Here is a 27,749-nt window from a genome sequence, read left to right as displayed (position 1 = left end):
TTAATCGGAGAAATTGAGCGAAACCGCGGAAATCAGTGCAGCCAGCAAATAAGAGCTCACTCATTCGCCCGAGGGAATGTATCGTCACAACGCAAACCCCCACTTAAGAGCGGTCCGATGACTACGCTCAATCGCCTGCCGACAAGCACTCAAATAAACAACGGAGGGAGAATGAAGTGTCTTAAGTGCAACCAAATAGGACATACCGCAAATTACTGCCGAAAATTTTCAACCGGCCAGCCAGCGAAATCTTCCGCCACCGCGCAGCTACAATATAAACATGGAGAATGCGGGACGAGAAGAGGAAACAGCGCTACCAGAATCTCGAGAGACGTCGTACGAGTACACGCAACAACAGGAAAACTTCTATCCATTGGAGTTCGATCGGGAACAGAAATCAAACGATATTTAATCGATACCGGTGCAGGAATAAATTTAGTTAAAAGATCAAGTGCCATATTTAAACCTAAGAAGACAGTAGCTAAAACATTTTACATGGGCAATGACAAATACCAAACTGACGAAACAGTAGACTTTCAATTCTTTAACATCATGAACACATTTCACGTTGTGCCAGACGATTTTCCTTTAATAGAAGACGGAATAATTGGTTTACCTATGCTCTCTAACTACTCATATCGAATTAACAACGAATCAATACAATTAAACGGGAACGAAATATTTTTCCAGGCGCCGAAAACCATTCTCCCAGGGCAAACCAAAATCGAAACAATTTATCTGGATAAAGTTCCGACGAGAGTATGTTTCTGCAATACTGGTGAGCAACCAACTATAATCACTAATGATCTTTCTTATGAACACGATCTCGATAAAATTGCTAAAATGAAACAAATAATTAGACTAGACCATATTGAAGACAAACTTCGTATTCCTATCGAAAAGATCCTCCTACATTACATAGACGTGTTTGACCTAGAATCCGATACCCTACCTTGTACTAACCTAACAAAACACACTATTACCCTACGCGAAAACAAAATCGTCAATACCAAATCGTACCGACCTCCCGAAGCCCATAAAGCAGAAATTGAAAAACAAATGAAAAAAATGTTAGATAAAAATATCATTGAAGAATCAGATTCTCCTTACAACAGTCCAGTATGGGTAGTACCCAAGAAATCAGACGCATCAGGCAAACAGAAATGGCGTATAGTTATCGACTTTCGAAAATTAAATGAACTTACCGATCAAGACGCCTACCCACTACCGACAATCGACGACATTCTATCACAATTAGGCAACGCCAAATTCTTCTCTGCTCTAGATTTATCTTCGGGATTCCATCAAATACCTATGGACCCCGACTCAAAGAAATATACAGCCTTTAGCACACCTCAGGGACACTTTCACTATAATCGCATGCCATTCGGTTTAAAAAACGCCCCAGCCACCTTCCAACGCATGATGGATACCGCGTTACGAGGATTATTGAACAAATATTGCTTTGTATACCTTGACGACATAATAATATTCGGTAGTACAATTCAACAACACAATGAAAACCTTGCTATAGTATTGCAAAGATTAAAAGAGTTAGGACTAAAAATCCAACCCGACAAATGCGAGTTTCTAAAACCTGAATTAGAATACTTAGGACATGTCATAACACACGAGGGCATAAAGCCAAATCCTAAAAAGATCTCCGCAGTTAAAGACTTTAAGATTCCCAAAACACCAACAGACGTAAAGTCATTTCTCGGATTAGCTGGATACTACAGAAAATTCATTAAAAACTTTTCCAAACTCGCCAAACCATTAACAGATCTCACAAAGAAAGACAATCCTTTTAGATGGACAGAAACGCAACAGACAAGCTTTGACACACTAAAAGAAAAGCTATGCTCAGCCCCAGTTTTAGCATACCCAGACTACACGAAAACATTCACACTCACCACAGACGCTTCCAATGAAGGAATAGGCGCAATCTTATCACAAGACGGACATCCTTGTTGTTACATATCACGGACACTCAACCCCCCAGAGAAAAATTATTCTACCACAGAAAAGGAATTATTAGTTATCGTATGGGCAGTTAAGAGACTCAGGCAATACCTGTTAGGAAGACGATTCGTTATTCGAACCGATCACCAAGCACTCACTTGGCTCAAAAATTGCAAAGACCCTTCCTCGCGTTTGATTAGATGGAGACTTAAACTCGAAGAATACGAGTACGATATTCAGTATTGCAAAGGTAAAGAGAACACAGCAGCCGACGCACTTTCCAGAAAAATTTACCAAATTACCGACAAATCAGTCCCAGACACACCTGCAAACTCCGAAAATATTGTAGAACACTTTAACGCATGGTCAGAAGACGCGACACCCCCGAGACGACTTAAAATCACGCCAAACGATCACACCTTCTATCAATTAAATAGAGAAACATTAGGTCCATTCGACAAAGATACTTGGATTCGAAAAATTTTTGAACTAACCAAGAAACACAAGAAAATTGGGATAGGAGACAATAGTTTTACCGAAACCGAAAAAGCTAGGATCAAAGTAACACTCATGTTTATTAATGACCAAATTGAAGAAATAACTTTTGCATACGAACCAATACAAACCATAACTGACGAACAAGCTCTAGACATTATACGCGAAAACCATAACGACATTAGTGGACACTTGGGTATTCAAAAGACATATAGTAAAATCAAAGACCAATTCAAAATCCCACGCCTCATGGAAAGGATAGAAGATTTTATAAAAAATTGCGAAGCTTGTCAACGACAAAAGCTAGTTAGAATCAGACCCAAGGAACAACCTGTAATTCCTCAGACACCAGTAGAGCCAAACGAAAAGATAGCCATGGATCTAATTGGTCCGATGCCTAAAACCACACGTGGAAATCAATACATTCTTTCGATTCACGATGACCTAACGAAATATCTCGTTTTAGTACCACTGAAAACACAACGAACCGAATCGATTATCGATGCATTACTACACCACTACATTTACATCTTCTCAGCACCCAAAACGATACTAACAGACCAGGAACAAAACTTTATTAGCGAACTAATGGAAAAATTCGAGAAAGCATTTAAAATCAAACATATAAAGACCACTAGTTTTCATCCTCAATCTAACGGATCCTTAGAACGAACACACGCCACAGTAAAAGACATGATTCGCACGAGCCTACACGATTCTAACAAAGAATGGGATCAGGTATTAGACTTTATTTGCCTAGGGTATAATACCGCGATACACGATGCAACTGGATTTTCACCCTTCGAACTAACATTTGGAAGAAAAGCCAACCTCCCGTCTTCCGTATCCCGAACTTCCAATTACACCTACGAAGAAATGTTTGCACTATGGCAAAAACAATTGCAAAAATATAGAATGATAGCGAAGAACACTCTTGAACAAAGTAGAAAGAGGTACATGAGAGATCAGACAAGAAAAATCATTAGAACTCAAACCTTATTTCAGGAAGGAGATCGTATACTCCTTCACAACGATCATAAGTCGGATAAATTGGACGACGAATGGTTAGGACCCTACGTTATTAAATCAGTCAAGACACCGTATTATGAGATTCTCATTAGAGATCGAGTTAAGAAAATCCACGGTAACAGAATAAAACCTTATTTTTCAGGACGATCACCCTTGCCGTCGGCTTTACCACCCTTAACGGATTAAAAATAACCCCTATTGACAATAATGGAATATTTCATGAGAAAGTATCCAAAGCATATCTTTATAGCGAACACATAAATGTTATTATAGGACTAGATATTAGTGCTGTATTGGAACAAGTAAGATATATTGAAAAGGGAGTAGCCGAAGTTAGGAATCATTGCGAGACACGAAAAGACTGTAACATATTACCAGAAATACGCTCTTTACAAGCAAAACTAAATAACGTCAGAACACTTAGCATCGAATTACGATCCTTAGCTCACATTCATCTCAGAAGTAGACGAGGACTAGTAGACGCTATCGGATCTATTAGTAAAACTCTTTTTGGAACCCTAGACGCAAACGATCTAGATATAATCAACAAAAATATAGACAAACTCTTTGAAGAAGGTAACAGCCTAAAAACCATAGTAGCCAACCAGACAGCTTTGATTAAACGAATTTTAAATAACGACGTCATCCAGCGACTGAAACAAGTAGACACAGGTGTAACAAACGAACTTAAAACGCTTAACAAAAACGAGATCACCTTAATAAAAGTCATAGCTCTAGAAAGCTCACTCTCTGACTTACATTTCCAAATCGACGAAATATTCAATTTAATCATCTTAGGAAAACAAGGAATAATAAGCCCACAAATTATTGATTCCGGAACTTTTATTAACAATTACGCCCAAGTACTAGGTAGCAAAACAGTAGGAAACGCTTTTATACCAAAGGAAGAGAATTTCCAAAATATTTTAGATATCTCAGAACTCACATTGTTTACTCGACAAAACAAAGTTTTCTTTGTAATTTCTGTACCAACAGTTATGGACATGGAATGGGATATAGAGCAAATATATCCCATACCATCTCTCACGAACAAAGTGTTTTTAGCACCTTTAGTAGTTCATCCGATATTTTTAACGTCAGGACTAAATTACATCAATGTCGATCAAAACTACTTGGATAAGCAATGCCGTTCTATATCTGACTTTTACATTTGCAAACAAACTCAGCCGATTCACGACCGTCGAGTGAAGCACGATTGTAACTCTGAAATCTTAAGCGCAGAAAACACTGTCAAATTCTGTAAGGTAGTAGTTTATAACATTGAAGATATAACTTTTATCCCATTAAACGCTGAGAATCATTTTATAGCTATACCAGAAAAACCAATAGATCTGAGCATTTTCGAAGAAAAGACACATCGAATTGTTAGACTAGAGAAACCATCTTTGTTACAAACTAATAAAACCGTAGACATATTGTACAAGAATAACCATATGAGAATCAGTGGTAGTAGCAAGGAAATTTCTTACGAGATTAAAATCAAAACAGTCAATGTAGCTAATGATTCAGACTGGATTATTTTACTAAATAAACTAGAGAAAACTCCAAAACTTATTAACGATAAGTACGGATACAAAAACACTCTGGATGGAATCGAAGATCAAACGAATCAACTAACTTTTGCTCATAGAATCGATCAAGTTGGATCACGGGGAATATCTATATTACAAATTATAGGATATTTATCCATTGCTCTCATATGCTTATACTTTCTCAACAAAATAGGAATGCCGAAATTGTGTTTTCATTTATTCTGTTGTAAAATCAAGCGAAACACGACAAAGAACAATCCACCAACCAGCGCTCCGATGCCAATCAACCCGGCACCTATCAACATGTTCACCCCGATTCTACCTGTGCCCAGCACCAGCAACGATTCACAAGTAACCTTCGACCTGGAAACACCCAAGGCAAAATTTCACCCATCTATCTTAAAGAGGAAAAGGAACTTCGAGGACTAAGTTCATTCTAAGGAGGGGGGAGTGTAACCCCAAACTCTTTTGCCCTGATGTCACCTTAGGCGACCACTTCTAAACATTCTCCAGACAGCCGATACTTGAACATTACACATGGCGACCTTGGCGACAATGTATATTGCCGGAGTGCCTGAGGGTTCATCTGTGTCCTAACGGTCCTTCCACCGAATGTTTTGGAAGCGTGGCAGCGGACGCGTGCGCCTGCAGGGTGGTGGGGATGATGAAGGATGAAAAACAAAAGAAGAAACAGATGTCACCGAAAGTAAGAAAATATTGTAAGAGCCTCAGTCTCGAACGGGCACGGCTAGAGTTCAGAAGTGTATAAACGAGGAAAAAAATAAAGCATTCTTCTCTCCTTTAAATTTCTTTCTCATTTTACGTGACAACTGCTTGACTCCGACTGTGTGACTTGAGTGGCTTGAATTGACTCGTACTGACTCGAACGACTAACTCGTACTGACTTCCTTGTGTGTCTACCTGTGGGACTTACGGTGGGCGTCTCGGGATGAGAGAGGTTTTGAACGAAGTAAGCTGATTCGTTGTTCGTACTTTCCGTTATGAACATGAGGACACAGATCCCCGTTACCATTGGCTAAGACGTTAACGGTTGAAGTTGGGATATGGAAGCATCCTACCGGCATGACTCGTGGGAAAACCCAGACATTTCTAGTCTCTAAATGCCTGGTTTTCCCTATCATATAATTAACAGTTTTTCCCGTCATAACTACCAGCTTACTCCGTAATTTTTAAGAACGTTCAATAAAACTAAGGACCTTTTTAAGTACCAGCTATAAACCGAAAATACTTGCAGGATTCAAGGTTTCTGCAAGCTAATGAGAATCGGTTTATGGTGGGCCTTAGCTTTATTGAGGGTTCTCTAACGACGTTTGGGTCTTGACGTCAGACATTAAGGTACGTCGCGCGGACCTTTTTACGCGACGTAACAGAAACTGTGTATTGATGTCGAAATTGAGATGTGGGCTTATGTTTGAAGAATTGTTTTGAAACTTACCATACGAAGTTACAATATTAGATAAGCCACGAATGAAGAATTTAAAGACCTTCGGAAACGTTTCAAAAATCATTTAGAGACATATTAATGTCATTTATAGTAAGTAATTATTTAATTATAGAATATCATACAAAATAATAGCTCACGCTGTCTTGCAACTCAGCAAAAACCGGTTAAATTCAAACAACGAAACTGTCAGTCTTGCTTCATTTTTGGATCCTAGCACTTTGCTGATCGGTTGCTGGTGTAATCTTATTTATATGGCCGAACATTGCGGACCTTTTTACCAATCGACCAAAATTAATTCCGGCTCTTTTCGCCAGATATTAACATTTTTATTTGAATAAACAAACATAACAATTATTTGTTATTAAATGTGTGACATATTTCGAAGTCATATTCTTTACAATCGTGCCTAGGTTATCCGAGTCCACCTTAAATGAAGTTCTGTATTATTCCAGGTGCTTTGAATTTTGCCATAACTTCCTTTTTCGAAATTTTAACACGAAGAGTACATTTCAGGTATTATGAAAACAGTTAAACTCTCAACTGATTAAGTAAAAATTTAACATAAATACATGTGCAGTATTGCATTATCGAAATGTTTTCTATGATTTTGTTATACCATTTATGGACACCAATAGAACTTTCCGTATTATCCGAGTTTTCGATTTCCCGAGGTAGATTCGGTCCATATCGGTTGGGATAATAAAATTTATTACATTTACTACACACATTTCGTGCTAATTATCTCGCGACTTATTCCAAGTCACAACATTATTCCTTGATAGATATTTTGAACTACACATGTTATACAATATCGGAAAATCGAGAAAAATACCGTAGCGGGGAATGAGACAATGCATTCGACTGTCTGTGATGATGATTCTTGGAAGAAGAGGGATTTTTCTTCACTATTTGGACTGAATACGTTTATTGGAAAATGCAAGAATAAAATACTCGATCCAATTGTAAATTCTACTTCCTAGTGCTCACTTTATTATTGAAAGGAAAGGGAAGAAACTCCAAAATATAAGAAGTGGAAGGGAAACAGATGCTTATGAATGTACTGTCCATCACGAAAGAAAAGTACAGGAAAAATGTGGGTAGACGCCGTGACTAAAATGTTTTTGCTTTCAGAAGAATTACATGGCGTGAAGTACGTGAATCATAATCGTATTTAAAACATTAAGCATGAAGCTGATTTTGATGTGCTTACCGTTCAGGCAGCGTGCAGACGCCGCCACGATCATTCCCGAGGTGAGAATTAGAGTATAAGCAGACGATAATACACACATCGCGGTGACGATTTAGTTTCATTTTATACAAATTATAAATGAAATATAACTAGATAGGGAACTCATTTCAAGTGGAAAAATGGAGTTAAGAGAGCAGTGAATTTGTTTATTAAAAGTTATCAAAATATAGATTGATGTAAATGGCAATTACGTCGAAAAATAATTAAGATATTTTATAGGTAATGAATTGAATTTTCATTTCCCTTCTGTTTCATTCCAGTTAACCGTCGTAGTTCGCGTTAAAAACGAAACTGCGCCATAGTATCTCGCAAAATAATGTGAAAAAGAATTGTTTGTGTTGTTCGATGATTCCGTTAAACGAAATGTAGCGACACATGAGTCATAGGTCAAGACGGATTAAGATTATCCCATGGTTGTTGTTGCCTCGGAAAACGGTTACAGCAATGACGCTCGACTTACCTCGATTAGTAAAAACAAAGTCGCTGTTACAGGCAACCGTCGACTGTAGACAAATCCAAATTATCCGACCCCCCTTCCCCCTGAGCAGTATAAATATACGGACGAGATCGCAGGCAGAAGAGATACCGAATATCTGCGAATTATCGAGCAATATCTACAAGTTATTATCCGACTTATTAGTTACCGAGTTTTCCGCGAGCGATCATACGTTAACTTTGCAAATACATTCGTACAAGCGTTTCTCGGCGATATTTATATTTATTCTGTAGCGGCACATGAGTCAGAGGACAAAGCAAATCATATTGTTGTTTTGCCTCGGAGTATTAAGACCGTTAGACTACAAGTAATGTAAGAACAAATAGACTCTGGGCAAAACAACGTCGCCGCTATCAGCAACCGCTATCAGCGTCGTAGGAAGACAAATTTGAATTTTCTGATTTCCCCCCGACCACTATAAATAAACCGACGCGATCGCGAGCGATAGTTCATACCGAGTACATAGCGAGTTCATATCAAGTATTTAGCGGCATCCAGAGCGGCGTATCAAGCGGCATTCTTTGAAGATCTAACGAGCGTCTATCAAGTTACGCGACAAGTATTTACGAGTATTTATTCCGCGATTATATCTTGCGATTTATAAATCGTAATAACGACTTAGTCTACGTTTATACATTAACTTATTGTCATAAATACATTCGACGGTTACAATGACAAGCAATATCGTCATTAATCCTCACGACCTTCGTCCTCTTCACACAAACATTTACAGTTCTTATTTATTCTATTTATTCTAAATATAATTGACGGGTTGCAGCAGCAATTTCTCGCATTCTAAATTGTCGATCCTCTACCGATCCACTACATTCTCCACTACAATTTGTGACCCCGACGTGATCGGAAACAGAACATGGCGACTACGAAAAACGATGTTAAGGCTACGGGTAGTGTCGTGGTTACAATGCCTCCGCTGCAACCTTCCAACATTACTGTTTGGTTTGCCTTGTTGGGATCGCAACTAGACGCGGCGGACGTTACGTCCGATAAGGTGAGGTTCGTGACCCTTGCAAAGAGCCTCGATGGCCAGCTCCTCCAGCAGGTAGAAAGCGTTATGACGGACCCGCCAGTCACCGGACGGTATGCGAAACTAAAGAACGAACTCGTTCACATCCTTACAGACTCAGATAGCGATAGCGTAAAAAAGTTGGTGGAGAGCGAGGAAATGGGCGATAGAAAACCGTCCCAATTTTACCATCATCTGAGGAAACTCACCACCCTCTCCACACCAGATGAATTCGTCTGATCGCCGTGGAGAAACCGGCTCCTCACCCGCATCAGGCGCATCCTCGCCGCCGTCGACGATTCCGACCCAGAAAAATTGATGCGATCAGCGGACCTCATCACGGAGGAGTTCAAAGGAGACACGGAACATACTTCGCAGGGAACAACGATAACGGACCACCCGGCGCACGCGGAACCGTCCGAAGCTCCATGGCTCGCGCTTTTCAACGCACTTAACGAACAGATGAACCAATTAAGGGCCGAGGTGAGTGCGATGAACATTAACTACCGTCCGCGTCGACACTGGCGATCAAGAAGTCGGAGCCGTTCCAGGTCGCGAGAAAAGACGTATGATTCCGGCCTTTGCTATTACCATGAAGTATTCCGCGAACGTGCGCGAACACAACACAACAACTCCATTATCAACGAAAGGATTCGCTGCCACGGCTGACGTGGCACCGATAAAAACAATCACCGGAGATTCACCGTACTACAGACTGCTAGCGGAATTCCCCGATCTCACGAGACCGCCAGTGTTCCGAAGAAGTGCAATACGCATGGGGTGCAACACTACATCAGCACGAAGCCCGGACCTCCTGTCCACGCCAAAACACGCCGCCTCGTCCCCGATCGACTCAAGCAGGCATCGAGAAGCCCGTGGGCATCACCCTTACACATCGTACCGAAAAAGGACGGAGGGATTCGACCGTGTGGCAACTATCGGGCATTGAACGCCTGCACCACCCCAGACAGGTATTAACCACCGCACATCGAGGACTTCGCGTAGAATCTCCATGGTAAGCGCATATGTTCTAAAATCGATCTCGTTCCCGCTTACCATCAAATTCCGATCGCGCCGGAAGACGTACCGAATATGATGTTTGGGCTTCGAAACACCGCTTAAACATGCCAACGATTCGTGGACGAAATCACGAGGTGCCTCGATTTCGTCTACGCGTACATAGACGATTTTTTAATTGCGTCCGAAAACGAAGAACGACACCGCGAACACTTGCGGATTTTGTTTAAACGTCTCGGCGAAAATGGGGTCGTAATAAATCTCGTGAAATGTGAATTCGGCGTCAGCGAAATAAAATTTCTCGGTTATACGGCTATCGCCGAGGAGATAAAGCCATTAGCCGAACGCGACGACGCTATAATTAAAGTACCGCTACCCACGACCGTTAAAGATCTGCGAAAGTACATCGGTATGATCAACTTTTACAAACGTTTCATACCGGGGGCAGCCAAAGTCCTTCAACCACACGACGACTTGTTGAAAGGTACAACGAAGTGCAACGCATCCATCGAGTGGACCGAACAAGCTGGAAATAGCTTTCGCGAGTCGAAACGCGCCTTAGTTGACGCGACAATGTTAACGCATCCGATTCCTGGCGCGCCCGTCAGCCTCGCGGTCGATGCATCCGATTACGCCATAGGAGCGGTACTTAGGAGGTACTTAGGATACCTAACAAACGTTAGGTTTTATGACAAAATCGCTATCACAATAAAAGTACAGCGCGTACGACCGAGAAATACTCGCGATGTACACCGCGGTGTAACGATTTAGATACGCCTTCGAAACTAGAGATTTCACTATTTTTATCGATCACAAACCCCATATATACGCGTTTAACAAAACCTCGTTAAGTGTTCGCCGAGACGGTTTAGACACTTAGATTACGTCGGACCGACACGATGGGGCTGGTCTGGCGCGCGGCGTGGGACGGAACCGTCCGTCTGGCGGAACTGGCTGTAGCCCGCGTGGTCGCCGCGATCAAGGGATTGGGGCTGAGGGTGTCCCCTGAGAAGTCCGAGGCAATGTGGTTCTGCCACAGGGCCGATCACGGGACGCCTCCAGCGGGTTATCGCCTGAGGTTGGAGGGGGCTGAGATCGGGGTCGGAACCAGCATGAAATACCTGGGCTTAACCCTCGACAGTCACTGGACCTTCCACGCTCACTACGAGCGCCTGGCACCGTCGGTCGAGGCGACGGCGAACGCAATAGGACGTTTGCTGCCTCGGCTGGGCGAGCCCGGCGTCGGAGTGCGCCGGCTGTTCGCCGGCATGGTGCGAACGAGGCTCTTCTATGGAGCTCCGATCTGGGCAAAGGATCTGATGGCCAGCCGCCGCAGTCTCCTGAAGGTCAGGAGGTTGCACAGGACGGTGACCATCAGGGTAGTGAGGGGCTCTCGCGCCATTTCGACGGCAGCAACGGCGGTGCTCGCCGGGTTCCCCCCGTTCGAACTGCAGGTACTGAGATGTCGCGAAATTTACCTCCACACTTAGGGTCGGTCGGATGGGATCGATCCGGTGAGCGCCGATGTTGAGGGTCGGGCTCGACGGGCCCTGCTCGATAGATGGCGTGCCAGCCTCGACATGAGGGCGGGCGCGCCGGAGCTAAGGGTCCTCGAGGTCGTCCTTCCAAACTGGGACGTTTGGTTGGACGGGGCCGGCCCACTTACAGGGTGACGCAGGTGCTCACCGGGCACGGGTGCTTTGGCGAATACTTGCTTCGAATCAGGAAGAAAGATACCGCGCGTTGCCACCATTGCGATGCGAGTGTCACGACCGGCATACTTTAAATCCGATGGACCGAGGATGAGGATAAAGATGTGGCGGCCTTGGCGACAATGTATATCGCTGAAGTGCCTCATGAGTCATCTATATCCCAACGGTCCTTTCACCGAATGTTCTAGAAGCGTGGCAACGGTCACGTATGCCTACAGGTTAGTGGGGATATTGAGGGATGACGAACAAAGAAGAAACAGATCCCACCGAAAGTCAAATTGTAAGAGCTTCAGTCTTGGAAAGTCACGGCTGGAGCTCAGAACCAAATCGCAGTCAGTGTAAACTCAGAGTACAAGAAATAAATTCTCTTGTTTTTTTTTGTTACCTTATTTTTTTCTTTTCGATCGAGTTACCCCTTTTTTTATTTTACGTGACACGAGCGTGGATTCGGCGCGGCACACGTTGGAGTTCTGTCTGGCGTGGGCGCGGCCGTGCCGCAATCTCATCGTGGAAATCGGATGGGACCTCTCGCCGCCGGCGATCCTCGGGGCACTGTTGGCGAGCGAGAGAGGGAGGAGGGCCGTGACCTCCTTCCGTGAGCAGGTTATGTTTCGGAAGGAGGCAGCGGAGAGAGCGAGGGTGCGGAGCTCCCACCCCGAGAGGATCGACCGGCGGGGGCGCGGCAGACGTCGCGGTCGCGCTTGGACAAGGCGCTCTAGGGCCGCCGCTCCCCCCCGTGTGGGTCAAACTTAGGCGCTGATAGATCAGCGCCTCGGGACCGCCAAGCAGTCCGGTAGGGGAACCAGACTGCCTTGCACGGCGGCCCTGGAGACGATGCATTCTGTGCGCGAGAGGGGCCCGGTGTGTCGCTCGCACCGGTTCCCGGGCCTCTTTCGATCGCAACCGGAACGGTCATCGTGGAGGTTTTAGTCGGTTGGAGTCTGGCACTGCTGTGCCGCTTCCGCTCCCCCCCCCCCCCCTCGCAGAAGCGACCTGGTGTCCGTGCGGATTTCCTCCACACAAAAAAAAAAAAAAAAAAAAATAGATTGCTTCAGACAATTTACGACCGCTATCCGGCACATTAAAGATTACAGGATTAAAGGGATAGACAATAATGTACCCGATAATCTTTTAGAAGCGATCGGGAAATCCGTCGATCATCAAACGTTAGCCGCAGCGCAAGAGAAAGATACCGAGCTACGCGAAATCATTAAGTCCGGCTCTAGCGCGCTGCAATTGGAAAAGATACGATTTCCCGATCAGGATGTCGGAATTTATTGCAATTTCTCGCACGAGCGCCCGCAACGAAAACAGCGCAAACAACAACGATCAAACAGCGAAAGAAAGCATCAGGAACAGGTACGTTACTCGATCTGGACGAAGAGTTCGTTTTTCCGATTGTTCTTTTTTTTTTTTTTAATCTACCAATCAGTCGAAACTCGTGCTTTGTAAACAACAGTGGTGTAACCGATATAGCAACGTTTCATATCATATAAAAAAGTATTAACCTATTTATGTCGAAAAACTGTTAATTTAAATTATATCTTACCTTTAATTTGTCGTATGAAACATAAGCAAAAGAAAAAACACAGGAGTGCCGTTTCGCATCCTTACCTGGCTTCCTTTCATATGACGAATTTAAGTTAAGATTTCTGGTGAACTAACAGATCTTTTTAATTTTTTCATAAGGAATACAAAGATAGATCGATGAATGTATTTGAAAAAAATATGATTCCATTTGCAAAAATGAAGTTGAAATGGAACCCTACTACTGGATCTACAAAAAAGTAATTTGCACCGTATGTGATGTCTTCTTTTGAATTAAATAATTTTTGTTAAACCTTTTTCTGATAACATCAATCTCACGTGAGATATTCTACCTCTTACTGTTTCGCTATTGGTTAAATATTGAGGTTAGGTTTCTATGTATTATAATAAATTTCTATGTATAATAAAATATCCACATATAAAATACATTTAAAAATTGAAAATTTTTAACGATTTTGTACATATCAGACCCGGTACATTATTCAAATCATATCCATATCTAATTGTAATGAATTGCAACAGAATCTGAGAACTGAGGTTTGTTCTTTTACATTTATAATTTTTGGTTCATAAATAGGAAAGATAACGAATGAATGTACTGTATCATTTTTCCTAAATGAAATAATGCACTTTGCGATAAAAATGCAGACATTATGGCAAATAATACAGCAATAGTAGACAATCAAAAAGAAGTAAGGAAAAAAGCTTACCATAACAGCATGGAAGAGAATTAATGAAGAATTGTGTTACTGGAATAAGCTCCTTTATGTATCACGAAGTGCATCAGGGGAGGATTCTTAAACAAATTTCGTAAAAAAATTACTATCTATCAGATAAATACAATACGAGATTCGAAGAATAATTAATATTATAAAAAATATAATTATTTTATATGAACATAATATCCAATTATTTATTTTTGGTTCTGAATAAGCATTATCTTTGATGAAAACATTTTTTAGCGAGAGAAAATAAAATAGGAAGAACGATCTAACATTTGTATAAAAAACTATAATCAATATGTTTAATTAAAACTAAAACATAAATATGTGTAACATCACTCTTACGTTAATATAAATGTATAAATGCAAGTAATACATGAGAGACGAAAAATATAATAAGAATAATAAAAAAGAAAAATAAATAAGAAAACTGTATTCGTTTCTACGACTTACTTCCACGTGTGAAATAATCTATCCGGTTGCCGTATGACCCATCCTAGAGGCAGAACAAAGTTATTAGATTAAAATAATTCACAGAAAGTTTTTAATTCATAAAATTTACAAGTATAAAGTATTTACCCCGAACAACTCCATTTTATGGAAAATTGCAAGTCAACTTTCGAATAACCAGATTTTATATTTTATCTAGCAACTAGCACTTCTTACTAATTGCTCAAACGTTGCTGATTGCTAGCACGTTTCCACTATCGCGTCTCGAATATGAAAGACTGTCGAACAATACTGTCCCTTTCAAAGACAAATTCGTACTGCTTGTTCATTGGCTACGATTCTGGACTATAAGCGAATCCTGTACGCTGCGCAAATGTCTCTGCGCCGACAGTCGCAAGCAGAGCTGACACATTACATGTAATAAATAATGACATAATTACAGTTTATATTAAGCTTTATATTTTATGGTTATCATTTCAAGTTAAATACATTTCAGCCAACATCAACAATGATTCTTACAGTTTCGAATACGCAATTGTAAATAATTAATTATTATTAGATACAGAAAGTATAGTTCAAAGACAAAAACATCAATGTCTAATGGATGTAAATAAACAAATCGCCAAGCAACACGCCGAACAAAGCCGCAAACGTGTCAGCTCTGCTTGCGACTGTGTTAGATATGTACATGTAGTGTTACCGACAATTTTTTGCGAATATTTCGGAAACTAAAACCGAGCGGCGGTAAACTGCCAAGAATGAAGTTGTTGGAAATGTTGATTTCTACAGCATATCATTTATTCGTCCGGATTTTTTAAATAATTATGTTCGATACATTCTAGAGAAACTTTTTATTCGTCTTTATAGAGCCCTCCATCTAGTAATCTTTACGTACGCTTATGTAGAAGACACCCCTGAAGTAATGCCGCATGATAGTCCCAAGGTTGAAATTACCTCAATTACCGCTCCTGTAACGGGAGAAGTGGAGGGGTTTTTAGTAGATATGGCACTACCATCTTGTGGAGTCCAACATAACCCGGAGGCACAGGCTTCTATGCCTAATGCATGTAAAATATTGTGCAATTGTTACATAGTATGAATATATTTTGCACTTACATATTTTATGCACTTTGACATATAATATCTATATAAAAATCAGCAGCGTAATAGTGACAATTTTCAAGATGTAAAGTCGTTATTGTATTATAGTAAAATTGAAATAAAATCGGCGCAGAGACATTTGCGCAGCGTACAGGATTCGCTTATAGTCCAGAATCGTAGCCAATGAACAAGCAGTACGAATTTGTCTTTGAAAGGGACAGTATTGTTCGACAGTCTTTCATATTCGAGACGCGATAGTGGAAACGTGCTAGCAATCAGCAACGTTTGAGCAATTAGTAAGAAGTGCTAGTTGCTAGATAAAATATAAAATCTGGTTATTCGAAAGTTGACTTGCAATTTTCCATAAAATGGAGTTGTTCGGGGTAAATACTTTATACTTGTAAATTTTATGAATTAAAAACTTTCTGTGAATTATTTTAATCTAATAACTTTGTTCTGCCTCTAGGATGGGTCATACGGCAACCGGATAGATTATTTCACACGTGGAAGTAAGTCGTAGAAACGAATACAGTTTTCTTATTTATTTTTCTTTTTTATTATTCTTATTATATTTTTCGTCTCTCATGTATTACTTGCATTTATACATTTATATTAACGTAAGAGTGATGTTACACATATTTATGTTTTAGTTTTAATTAAACATATTGATTATAGTTTTTTATACAAATGTTAGATCGTTCTTCCTATTTTATTTTCTCTCGCTAAAAAATGTTTTCATCAAAGATAATGCTTATTCAGAACCAAAAATAAATAATTGGATATTATGTTCATATAAAATAATTATATTTTTTATAATATTAATTATTCTTCGAATCTCGTATTGTATTTATCTGATAGATAGTAATTTTTTTACGAAATTTGTTTAAGAATCCTCCCCTGATGCACTTCGTGATACATAAAGGAGCTTATTCCAGTAACACAATTCTTCATTAATTCTCTTCCATGCTGTTATGGTAAGCTTTTTTCCTTACTTCTTTTTGATTGTCTACTATTGCTGTATTATTTGCCATAATGTCTGCATTTTTATCGCAAAGTGCATTATTTCATTTAGGAAAAATGATACAGTACATTCATTCGTTATCTTTCCTATTTATGAACCAAAAATTATAAATGTAAAAAAACAAACCTCAGTTCTCAGATTCTGTTGCAATTCATTACAATTAGATATGGATATGATTTGAATAATGTACCGGGTCTGATATGTACAAAATCGTTAAAAATTTTCAATTTTTAAATGTATTTTATATGTGGATATTTTATTATACATAGAAATTTATTATACATAGAAACCTAACCTCAATATTTAACCAATAGCGAAACAGTAAGAGGTAGAATATCTCACGTGAGATTGATGTTATCAGAAAAAGGTTTAACAAAAATTATTTAATTCAAAAGAAGACATCACATACGGTGCAAATTACTTTTTTGTAGATCCGGTAGTAGGGTTCCATTTCAACTTCATTTTTGCAAATGGAATCATATTTTTTTCAAATACATTCATCGATCTATCTTTGTATTCCTTATGAAAAAATTAAAAAGATCTGTTAGTTCACCAGAAATCTTAACTTAAATTCGTCATATGAAAGGAAGCCAGGTAAGGATGCGAAACGGCACTCCTGTGTTTTTTCTTTTGCTTATGTTTCATACGACAAATTAAAGGTAAGATATAATTTAAATTAACAGTTTTTCGACATAAATAGGTTAATACTTTTTTATATGATATGAAACGTTGCTATATCGGTTACACCACTGTTGTTTACAAAGCACGAGTTTCGACTGATTGGTAGATAAAAAAAAAAAAAAAGAACAATCGGAAAAACGAACTCTTCGTCCAGATCGAGTAACGTACCTGTTCCTGATGCTTTCTTTCACGGTTTGATCGTTGTTGTTTGCGCTGTTTTCGTTGCGGGCGCTCGTGCGAGAAATTGCAATAAATTCCGACATCCTGATCGGGAAATCGTATCTTTTCCAATTGCAGCGCGCTAGAGCCGGACTTAATGATTTCGCGTAGCTCGGTATCTTTCTCTTGCGCTGCGGCTAACGTTTGATGATCGACGGATTTCCCGATCGCTTCTAAAAGATTATCGGGTACATTATTGTCTATCCCTTTAATCCTGTAATCTTTAATGTGCCGGATAGCGGTCGTAAATTGTCTGAAGCAATCTATTTTTTTTTTTTTTTTTTTTTTTTTGGAGGAAATCCGCACGGACACCAGGTCGCTTCTGCGAGGGGGGGGGGGGGGGGGGGGAGCGGAAGCGGCGCAGCAGTGCCAGACTCCAACCGACTAAAACCTCCACGATGACCGTTCCGGTTGCGATCGAAAGAGGCCCGGGAACCGGTGCGAGCGACACACCGGGCCCCTCTCGCGCACAGAATGCATCGTCTCCAGGGCCGCCGTGCAAGGCAGTCTGGTTCCCCTACCGGACTGCTTGGCGGTCCCGAGGCGCTGATCTATCAGCGCCTAAGTTTGACCCACACGGGGGGGAGCGGCGGCCCTAGAGCGCCTTGTCCAAGCGCGACCGCGACGTCTGCCGCGCCCCCGCCGGTCGATCCTCTCGGGGTGGGAGCTCCGCACCCTCGCTCTCTCCGCTGCCTCCTTCCGAAACATAACCTGCTCACGGAAGGAGGTCACGGCCCTCCTCCCTCTCTCGCTCGCCAACAGTGCCCCGAGGATCGCCGGCGGCGAGAGGTCCCATCCGATTTCCACGATGAGATTGCGGCACGGCCGCGCCCACGCCAGACAGAACTCCAACGTGTGCCGCGCCGAATCCACGCTCGTGTCACGTAAAATAAAAAAAGGGGTAACTCGATCGAAAAGAAAAAAATAAGGTAACAAAAAAAAACAAGAGAATTTATTTCTTGTACTCTGAGTTTACACTGACTGCGATTTGGTTCTGAGCTCCAGCCGTGACTTTCCAAGACTGAAGCTCTTACAATTTGACTTTCGGTGGGATCTGTTTCTTCTTTGTTCGTCATCCCTCAATATCCCCACTAACCTGTAGGCATACGTGACCGTTGCCACGCTTCTAGAACATTCGGTGAAAGGACCGTTGGGATATAGATGACTCATGAGGCACTTCAGCGATATACATTGTCGCCAAGGCCGCCACATCTTTATCCTCATCCTCGGTCCATCGGATTTAAAGTATGCCGGTCGTGACACTCGCATCGCAATGGTGGCAACGCGCGGTATCTTTCTTCCTGATTCGAAGCAAGTATTCGCCAAAGCACCCGTGCCCGGTGAGCACCTGCGTCACCCTGTAAGTGGGCCGGCCCCGTCCAACCAAACGTCCCAGTTTGGAAGGACGACCTCGAGGACCCTTAGCTCCGGCGCGCCCGCCCTCATGTCGAGGCTGGCACGCCATCTGTCGAGCAGGGCCCGTCGAGCCCGACCCTCAACATCGGCGCTCACCGGATCGATCCCATCCGACCGACCCTAAGTGTGGAGGTAAATTTCGCGACATCTCAGTACCTGCAGTTCGAACGGGGGGAACCCGGCGAGCACCGCCATTGCTGCCGTCGAAATGGCGCGAGAGCCCCTCACTACCCTGATGGTCACCGTCCTGTGCAACCTCCTGACCTTCAGGAGACTGCGGCGGCTGGCCATCAGATCCTTTGCCCAGATCGGAGCTCCATAGAAGAGCCTCGTTCGCACCATGCCGGCGAACAGCCGGCGCACTCCGACGCCGGGCTCGCCCAGCCGAGGCAGCAAACGTCCTATTGCGTTCGCCGTCGCCTCGACCGACGGTGCTAGGCGCTCGTAGTGAGCGTGGAAGGTCCAGTGACTGTCGAGGGTTAAGCCCAGGTATTTCATGCTGGTTCCGACCCCGATCTCAGCCCCCTCCAACCTCAGGCGATAACCCGCTGGAGGCGTCCCGTGATCGGCCCTGTGGCAGAACCACATTGCCTCGGACTTCTCAGGGGACACCCTCAGCCCCAATCCCTTGATCGCGGCGACCACGCGGGCTACAGCCAGTTCCGCCAGACGGACGGTTCCGTCCCACGCCGCGCGCCAGACCAGCCCCATCGTGTCGGTCCGACGTAATCTAAGTGTCTAAACCGTCTCGGCGAACACTTAACGAGGTTTTGTTAAACGCGTATATATGGGGTTTGTGATCGATAAAAATAGTGAAATCTCTAGTTTCGAAGGCGTATCTAAATCGTTACACCGCGGTGTACATCGCGAGTATTTCTCGGTCGTACGCGCTGTACTTTTATTGTGATAGCGATTTTGTCATAAAACCTAACGTTTGTTAGGTATCCTAAGTACCTCCTAAGTACCGCTCCTATGGCGTAATCGGATGCATCGACCGCGAGGCTGACGGGCGCGCCAGGAATCGGATGCGTTAACATTGTCGCGTCAACTAAGGCGCGTTTCGACTCGCGAAAGCTATTTCCAGCTTGTTCGGTCCACTCGATGGATGCGTTGCACTTCGTTGTACCTTTCAACAAGTCGTCGTGTGGTTGAAGGACTTTGGCTGCCCCCGGTATGAAACGTTTGTAAAAGTTGATCATACCGATGTACTTTCGCAGATCTTTAACGGTCGTGGGTAGCGGTACTTTAATTATAGCGTCGTCGCGTTCGGCTAATGGCTTTATCTCCTCGGCGATAGCCGTATAACCGAGAAATTTTATTTCGCTGACGCCGAATTCACATTTCACGAGATTTATTACGACCCCATTTTCGCCGAGGCGTTTAAACAAAATCCGCAAGTGTTCGCGGTGTCGTTCTTCGTTTTCGGACGCAATTAAAAAATCGTCTATGTACGCGTAGACGAAATCGAGGTACCTCGTGATTTCGTCCACGAATCGTTGGCATGTTTAAGCGGTGTTTCGAAGCCCAAACATCATATTCGGTACGTCTTCCGGCGCGATCGGAATTTGATGGTAAGCGGGAACGAGATCGATTTTAGAACATATGCGCTTACCATGGAGATTCTACGCGAAGTCCTCGATGTGCGGTGGTTAATACCTGTCTGGGGTGGTGCAGGCGTTCAATGCCCGATAGTTGCCACACGGTCGAATCCCTCCGTCCTTTTTCGGTACGATGTGTAAGGGTGATGCCCACGGGCTTCTCGATGCCTGCTTGAGTCGATCGGGGACGAGGCGGCGTGTTTTGGCGTGGACAGGAGGTCCGGGCTTCGTGCTGATGTAGTGTTGCACCCCATGCGTATTGCACTTCTTCGGAACACTGGCGGTCTCGTGAGATCGGGGAATTCCGCTAGCAGTCTGTAGTACGGTGAATCTCCGGTGATTGTTTTTATCGGTGCCACGTCAGCCGTGGCGGCGAATCCTTTCGTTGATAATGGAGTTGTTGTGTTGTGTTCGCGCACGTTCGCGGAATACTTCATGGTAATAGCAAAGGCCGGAATCATACGTCTTTTCTCGCGACCTGGAACGGCTCCGACTTCTTGATCGCCAGTGTCGACGCGGACGGTGGTTAATGTTCATCGCACTCACCTCGGCCCTTAATTGGTTCATCTGTTCGTTAAGTGCGTTGAAAAGCGCGAGCCATGGAGCTTCGGACGGTTCCGCGTGCGCCGGGTGGTCCGTTATCGTTGTTCCCTGCGAAGTATGTTCCGTGTCTCCTTTGAACTCCTCCTTTATGAGGTCCGCTGATCGCATCAATTTTTCTGGGTCGGAATCGTCGACGGCGGCGAGGATGCGCCTGATGCGGGTGAGGAGCCGGTTTCTCCACGGCGATCAGACGAATTCATCTGGTGTGGAGAGGGTGGCGAGTTTCCTCAGATGATGGTAAAATTGGGACGGTTTTCTATCGCCCATTTCCTCGCTCTCCACCAACTTTTTTACGCTATCGCTATCTGAGTCTGTAAGGATGTGAACGAGTTCGTTCTTTAGTTTCGCATACCGTCCGGTGACTGGCGGGTCCGTCATAACGCTTTCTACCTGCTGGAGGAGCTGGCCATCGAGGCTCTTTGCAAGGGTCACGAACCTCACCTTATCGGACGTAACGTCCGCCGCGTCTAGTTGCGATCCCAACAAGGCAGACCAAACAGTAATGTTGGAAGGTTGCAGCGGAGGCATTGTAACCACGACACTACCCGTAGCCTTAACATCGTTTTTCGTAATCGCCATGTTCTGTTTCCGATCACGTCGGGGTCACAAATTGTAGTGGAGAATGTAGTGGATCGGTAGAGGATCGACAATTTAGAATGCGAGAAATTGCTGCTGCAACCCGTCAATTATATTTAGAATAAATAGAATAAATAAGAACTGTAAATGTTTGTGTGAAGAGGACGAAGGTCGTGAGGATTAATGACGATATTGCTTGTCATTGTAACCGTCGAATGTATTTATGACAATAAGTTAATGTATAAACGTAGACTAAGTCGTTATTACGATTTATAAATCGCAAGATATAATCGCGGAATAAATACTCGTAAATACTTGTCGCGTAACTTGATAGACGCTCGTTAGATCTTCAAAGAATGCCGCTTGATACGCCGCTCTGGATGCCGCTAAATACTTGATATGAACTCGCTATGTACTCGGTATGAACTATCGCTCGCGATCGCGTCGGTTTATTTATAGTGGTCGGGGGGAAATCAGAAAATTCAAATTTGTCTTCCTACGACGCTGATAGCGGTTGCTGATAGCGGCGACGTTGTTTTGCCCAGAGTCTATTTGTTCTTACATTACTTGTAGTCTAACGGTCTTAATACTCCGAGGCAAAACAACAATATGATTTGCTTTGTCCTCTGACTCATGTGCCGCTACAGAATAAATATAAATATCGCCGAGAAACGCTTGTACGAATGTATTTGCAAAGTTAACGTATGATCGCTCGCGGAAAACTCGGTAACTAATAAGTCGGATAATAACTTGTAGATATTGCTCGATAATTCGCAGATATTCGGTATCTCTTCTGCCTGCGATCTCGTCCGTATATTTATACTGCTCAGGGGGAAGGGGGGTCGGATAATTTGGATTTGTCTACAGTCGACGGTTGCCTGTAACAGCGACTTTGTTTTTACTAATCGAGGTAAGTCGAGCGTCATTGCTGTAACCGTTTTCCAAGGCAACAACAACCATGGGATAATCTTAATCCGTCTTGACCTATGACTCATGTGTCGCTACATTTCGTTTAACGGAATCATCGAACAACACAAACAATTCTTTTTCACATTATTTTGCGAGATACTATGGCGCAGTTTCGTTTTTAACGCGAACTACGACGGTTAACTGGAATGAAACAGAAGGGAAATGAAAATTCAATTCATTACCTATAAAATATCTTAATTATTTTTCGACGTAATTGCCATTTACATCAATCTATATTTTGATAACTTTTAATAAACAAATTCACTGCTCTCTTAACTCCATTTTTCCACTTGAAATGAGTTCCCTATCTAGTTATATTTCATTTATAATTTGTATAAAATGAAACTAAATCGTCACCGCGATGTGTGTATTATCGTCTGCTTATACTCTAATTCTCACCTCGGGAATGATCGTGGCGGCGTCTGCACGCTGCCTGAACGGTAAGCACATCAAAATCAGCTTCATGCTTAATGTTTTAAATACGATTATGATTCACGTACTTCACGCCATGTAATTCTTCTGAAAGCAAAAACATTTTAGTCACGGCGTCTACCCACATTTTTCCTGTACTTTTCTTTCGTGATGGACAGTACATTCATAAGCATCTGTTTCCCTTCCACTTCTTATATTTTGGAGTTTCTTCCCTTTCCTTTCAATAATAAAGTGAGCACTAGGAAGTAGAATTTACAATTGGATCGAGTATTTTATTCTTGCATTTTCCAATAAACGTATTCAGTCCAAATAGTGAAGAAAAATCCCTCTTCTTCCAAGAATCATCATCACAGACAGTCGAATGCATTGTCTCATTCCCCGCTACGGTATTTTTCTCGATTTTCCGATATTGTATAACATGTGTAGTTCAAAATATCTATCAAGGAATAATGTTGTGACTTGGAATAAGTCGCGAGATAATTAGCACGAAATGTGTGTAGTAAATGTAATAAATTTTATTATCCCAACCGATATGGACCGAATCTACCTCGGGTAATCGAAAACTCGGATAATACGGAAAGTTCTATTGGTGTCCATAAATGGTATAACAAAATCATAGAAAACATTTCGATAATGCAATACTGCACATGTATTTATGTTAAATTTTTACTTAATCAGTTGAGAGTTTAACTGTTTTCATAATACCTGAAATGTACTCTTCGTGTTAAAATTTCGAAAAAGGAAGTTATGGCAAAATTCAAAGCACCTGGAATAATACAGAACTTCATTTAAGGTGGACTCGGATAACCTAGGCACGATTGTAAAGAATATGACTTCGAAATATGTCACACATTTAATAACAAATAATTGTTATGTTTGTTTATTCAAATAAAAATGTTAATATCTGGCGAAAAGAGCCGGAATTAATTTTGGTCGATTGGTAAAAAGGTCCGCAACGTTCGGCCATATAAATAAGATTACACCAGCAACCGATCAGCAAAGTGCTAGGATCCAAAAATGAAGCAAGACTGACAGTTTCGTTGTTTGAATTTAACCGGTTTTTACTGAGTTGCAAGACAGCGTGAGCTATTATTTTGTATGATATTCTATAATTAAATAATTACTTACTATAAATGACATTAATATGTCTCTAAATGATTTTTGAAACGTTTCCGAAGGTCTTTAAATTCTTCATTCGTGGCTTATCTAATATTGTAACTTCGTATGGTAAGTTTCAAAACAATTCTTCAAACATAAGCCCACATCTCAATTTCGACATCAATACACAGTTTCTGTTACGTCGCGTAAAAAGGTCCGCGCGACGTACCTTAATGTCTGACGTCAAGACCCAAACGTCGTTAGAGAACCCTCAATAAAGCTAAGGCCCACCATAAACCGATTCTCATTAGCTTGCAGAAACCTTGAATCCTGCAAGTATTTTCGGTTTATAGCTGGTACTTAAAAAGGTCCTTAGTTTTATTGAACGTTCTTAAAAATTACGGAGTAAGCTGGTAGTTATGACGGGAAAAACTGTTAATTATATGATAGGGAAAACCAGGCATTTAGAGACTAGAAATGTCTGGGTTTTCCCACGAGTCATGCCGGTAGGATGCTTCCATATCCCAACTTCAACCGTTAACGTCTTAGCCAATGGTAACGGGGATCTGTGTCCTCATGTTCATAACGGAAAGTACGAACAACGAATCAGCTTACTTCGTTCAAAACCTCTCTCATCCCGAGACGCCCACCGTAAGTCCCACAGGTAGACACACAAGGAAGTCAGTACGAGTTAGTCGTTCGAGTCAGTACGAGTCAATTCAAGCCACTCAAGTCACACAGTCGGAGTCAAGCAGTTGTCACGTAAAATGAGAAAGAAATTTAAAGGAGAGAAGAATGCTTTATTTTTTTCCTCGTTTATACACTTCTGAACTCTAGCCGTGCCCGTTCGAGACTGATGCTCTTACAATATTTTCTTACTTTCGGTGACATCTGTTTCTTCTTTTGTTTTTCATCCTTCATCATCCCCACCACCCTGCAGGCGCACGCGACCGCTGCCACGCTTCCAAAACATTCGGTGGAAGGACCGTTAGGACACAGATGAACCCTCAGGCACTCCGGCAATATACATTGTCGCCAAGGTCGCCATGTGTAATGTTCAAGTATCGGCTGTCTGGAGAATGTTTAGAAGTGGTCGCCTAAGGTGACATCAGGGCAAAAGAGTTTGGGGTTACACAGTCGACGTCTCCTCATTCGGTCACTTGGTTGATTCTGTTGATTCGATTCAGTCAAAGTCGGATCTGATCAATCGCCACATCTACTACGACACGAGAGCCTTCCTCTATCAAATTGGCAGTCAGAATCTGAGCAAGATCCAGGCAATCTTCATACTCAGCGACGTTACTATCGTGTGTGATTAAACGAAGTTGTTGGAGAAAAATATAATCATAACACTGCAAATTACGGAGTTATATTAATTCAACCACCCCTATTGTCTTAACGGAAATCAGGGGATCGATCTACTCGCGGCGTCGATCATTATAATCGTAACGGGAATTTACGACTCCCGTTAACGTGTTTCCTCGCGATTGCGTCTCCCCGCGATTGGTCGAATTTTACAGTTTCCTATTTTCTTTTCGCCGTTTTGTGCGTAAAATGCATGTAGTATCTAAATGGGTCTTAGAGAAAAGGACAAGTAATGATGTTTTGATGTAATAAATAATATTCAAAACAACGAAATGATTACAATGCTATCGTACGTCTTATTCTTATACTCGGCTCTCGACTTCCCGATTCACACTCCCCGGCTTCTGCACTCGCTCGCTCTCGCTTCTCAACTCACACTGCACGCCTTTTGCATTCGTTTTCTCCGGCTTCTCAACTAACACTGATCTCTTTGTCTTTTCCCGCCCTATCGCGCACGTGTCCTGAAAACGCCCGTGGCCAGGGTCACGCAGGCCTTTTCCACGAAACTATTCACTTGAAAGGACCGACGACACATTGATGTACCCGACGACGCCGCGGCTCTCACGACATTGTTTATGGTTCTGCCGATATCTTAGGCCTTTTGCCCACGATACTATATGCATCTTTAGCAACGCTGTTGTCGTTGGAAGATTTGGTGATACCGAACTCTCTTTCTCTGCTTACATCATTAGCAGACTTTTTTACTAATGTGTGTAATGTGAAATTCTAAATAAGTAGTTCTACAAGTCATAATTTTTTTGTATATAATGATGCTATTGAGTACTATTGTGTTTAATAGCAGTGGAAATAATTGTTCATACCGCATCTGTTTTCTTTTTCTTTCAACCAGATAGAGATGGAGCATCTGATCTTTTCGATCCATACCACCCATTTTGTCATTATAATCTATTAGAATAACGTGCCCAAATTCCGTCCTGCGAACTCTTTTCTTAGCATTTAGCCAAAACCGAATGAATTTTTTCATCTGAGAAAAGTTGTATAATTTCCTTGGAAACTTGGTAATGGTAATCTGTAATCAATGTTTTATAACTAAGCACACCACTATATATTAAAAAATATACGTGTGAGAGGATACCTTTTTCAGCGAAATATGTTATGTTATGAAATTTATACAGATCTTGTATCTATACAAAAATCACATACAACTTTTTTAATTTGTGATATAGATATCCACTGCTCATAGTACAATCTGAAACACGGGATGCGCCTAACTCATTTTTCTTCATCTACGTCATTTGAAAACTTATTGCCATATATATGTAAAACAGCTTACATCTTTGATGACTTTACTCGGTGACTTTATTTCGGATTTCTTTTTGATAAACACGTTCCTGATTTCATTCCTGCGTATCTTTATCGGGGGATGAGATTAGGCAGAAAACCATTTTCTATGCGTGAAAGTTGAGGAAGTGAGAGAAGAAGATTGCCTGTTTTGAATTTGAAAATAGAAGCAATGTGCTACACTTCGCCAAAACTAAATGCTAGAATTATATACTTTAGTTTAAATACGATCTCAAATGTTAGGAAATAACGTAGTATACTACTGACGAAAAAATAAAGCGCTACAGAAAGCTCTCGAAGCGAATTTCAAAGACCTAAAAATATCAACGGTCAAAGAAGAAATCGGCAGATACGTAAAAAAATACAAGAAAAAGACGGCAATAAATCCAAACCAGCTGGCTGTTGAAGCGAACAAAACTCTCATAAAAAGAAGACTAAAGAGAAAACACCTCACTGACCTCATTGAAGAAATAAGATAGAGCAACTGAAAGACAGTATCCCGCTTGGGGTAGCCATCCACATGTTAATTAGCAATAAAGCTAGAAGAATTTACCGAATGTCCAGCTGGACAAATTATAAAGTACGTATTTTTGAATTATACGTAGCGGAAGATTTACGTGACAGTGCAGTACAATGGAGTGAGCAC

General features: G+C 42.0%; 2 long non-coding RNA genes across 3 annotated transcripts in view; one reads left to right on the top strand and one right to left on the bottom strand.

Annotated features, from left to right (window-relative positions):
• Positions 1–13,969: 13,969 nt before the first annotated feature.
• LOC105666724 lies at positions 13,970–15,024 on the bottom strand. Its single transcript, XR_001099554.3, has 3 exons — positions 14,852–15,024; positions 14,726–14,768; positions 13,970–14,346 (listed from the first exon to the last, which is right to left on the bottom strand). It is a non-coding gene; the product is annotated as an uncharacterized LOC105666724 (long non-coding RNA).
• Positions 15,025–16,033: 1,009 nt separating this feature from the next.
• The window catches only part of LOC105666725, a 36,687-nt gene continuing 24,971 nt past the window's right edge, over positions 16,034–27,749 (top strand). For both annotated transcript variants that reach the window (XR_007226738.1, XR_007226737.1), the window contains exons 1-3: positions 16,034–16,206; positions 16,290–16,332; positions 16,712–16,797. This is a non-coding gene — a long non-coding RNA (uncharacterized LOC105666725). The remainder of the gene's footprint in view (positions 16,207–16,289; positions 16,333–16,711; positions 16,798–27,749) is intronic.

This window comes from Bombus terrestris, chromosome 16, assembly GCF_910591885.1.
Source record: "Bombus terrestris chromosome 16, iyBomTerr1.2, whole genome shotgun sequence".
NCBI classification, from domain to species: domain Eukaryota; kingdom Metazoa; phylum Arthropoda; class Insecta; order Hymenoptera; family Apidae; genus Bombus; species Bombus terrestris.
Note: the sequence above shows the minus strand (reverse complement) of the source record. Positions and strands in the feature narration are given on the sequence as shown.